Source organism: Bos grunniens, chromosome 14, assembly GCF_055505025.1.
Source record: "Bos grunniens cultivar Pamir isolate PY7600 chromosome 14, Bosgru_T2T1.0, whole genome shotgun sequence".
Taxonomy (NCBI): domain Eukaryota; kingdom Metazoa; phylum Chordata; class Mammalia; order Artiodactyla; family Bovidae; genus Bos; species Bos grunniens.
Genome location: NC_141178.1, coordinates 13,432,331 through 13,433,999, shown reverse-complemented (window position 1 = coordinate 13,433,999; position 1,669 = coordinate 13,432,331). Strand labels below are relative to the sequence as shown.

The 1,669-nt window shown below is 38.5% G+C and overlaps 1 pseudogene; it reads left to right on the top strand.

Moving 5' to 3' along the window:
• Positions 1-1,545: 1,545 nt before the first annotated feature.
• On the top strand, positions 1,546-1,669 carry LOC147359071 (small nucleolar RNA SNORA70; annotated as a pseudogene).

Sequence of the window (1,669 nt, the reverse complement as noted above, 5' to 3'; positions counted from 1 at the left end):
ACTAGGCTGTAATCTTTTCTTGTAGTATCACACTCTGGTTTTGGTATCAGGATAATGCTGACCTCATAAGTTTGTAAACATTGCTCCTTCTTCAATTTTTTAAAAGAGGTTGAGAAGTGCTGTTTTTAATTCTTTAAATGTTTAGTAGAATTCATCAGTGAGGCCATCTGGTACTAGACTTGTTTTTTGAGAGGTTTATATTGATTCAATCTCCTTACAAAGTAATTGGTCTGCTCAGATTTTCTGTTTCATTATGATTTAGTCTTGGTAGGTTGTATGTTTCTAGAAATATCCAACTTGTTGACACATAATTGTTCATTTTAATCTATTGTTTGTACTAAATGACCCAAGCCAAAAACATAAAGTTTGGTAGAGGAGACATAAATATACAGTTATGATTCAGTGAGTGATAGCAGTGGATCATTTATGAAACAAATCAAAGACATCAATCTGATTTTTTTTTCTACATCACTTCTTTGGACACGTTTTTTTGTCCCCAGAACCATGCTTGGACTGAATATGCAAAGATAGATGAGGAAGGATTCCTAATAATGGAAAACTTACATTTGTAGGAGAAACAGACATGAAAACAAATAACTTTGGTGTTAGTCTCTAAGTCATATCCAACTCCTTGAGACCCCATGGACTGTAGCTTGCCAGGATCCTCTGTCCATAGCATTCTCCAGGCAAGAATACTGGCGTGTGGAGCCATTCCCTTCTCTAGGGGATCTTCCCAAGCCAGGAACCAAACTCAGGTCTCCTGGACTACAGGCAGATTCTTTACCATCGAAGCTACCAGGGAAACCCCAAATAACTCGAACACAGTCAATAAAACCTACATAGAGGTTAAGAATTAAATGCTGGGGAAACGTGACATGAAACGGTTTTAGATTACTTGGTGATACAAATACGTAAGCAAAAGTGACTACTTTCTTGCCATAAGAACACAAAGCAAGACTATCAAGATCATCACCAGTGAGTGAGAAATGAAAGTTCTTGTAATTTATTTCCCAAATATCCAAACAAATTATATGCCAATTGGGTTAGAGGAGGAAGGACTTAATAATTTTAAAATTTGCACTAAATAAACAAATGTCCTCTAAATACCCACATCAAGTATTTATTGGCCAAGTGTCCAGGGGTTTCAAGCTGTAATGACAAGGGCATTGACTCAGGGTGGGCAAGGAAAAAAAGAGGACAGGATGCCAATGAAGGAAACAGAGTCTCTTGAATGGCTAATGAAAGAAAAATATGATTATAGTAACCAGATTATAGGGATTCCAGAAAAATTATGGTGGTGGTGTGGTAGTCACTAAATGTTTAAGAAATTGAAGACATCTCTAATTTCATATATTTTACATCATTATGTGCCAGACCTACATATTCCAATATGGAGTTTTCAAAATATAGGCAAAGATAACATTTCGATCTAGAAAATGATGCCCAAAGGAAGGTAGTAGTCAAGGCTAAATTTGGGCCAGTGGCTGAGAGAAAGCAACCATTGAGTGCTGGGTTCAATCCAGGATTAGAAAAGGGAGCACCTATTCGCAGTCAGTTAAGCCAACTGACCTCTTTTCCCCGTGGGGGCCCATGTGCCATGGCTGCAAAGAGCAGCCTCCTCGGTGGCTGCTATCTGTAGGGGTGGCTCTGAGGGACCTGGGAGACAGTC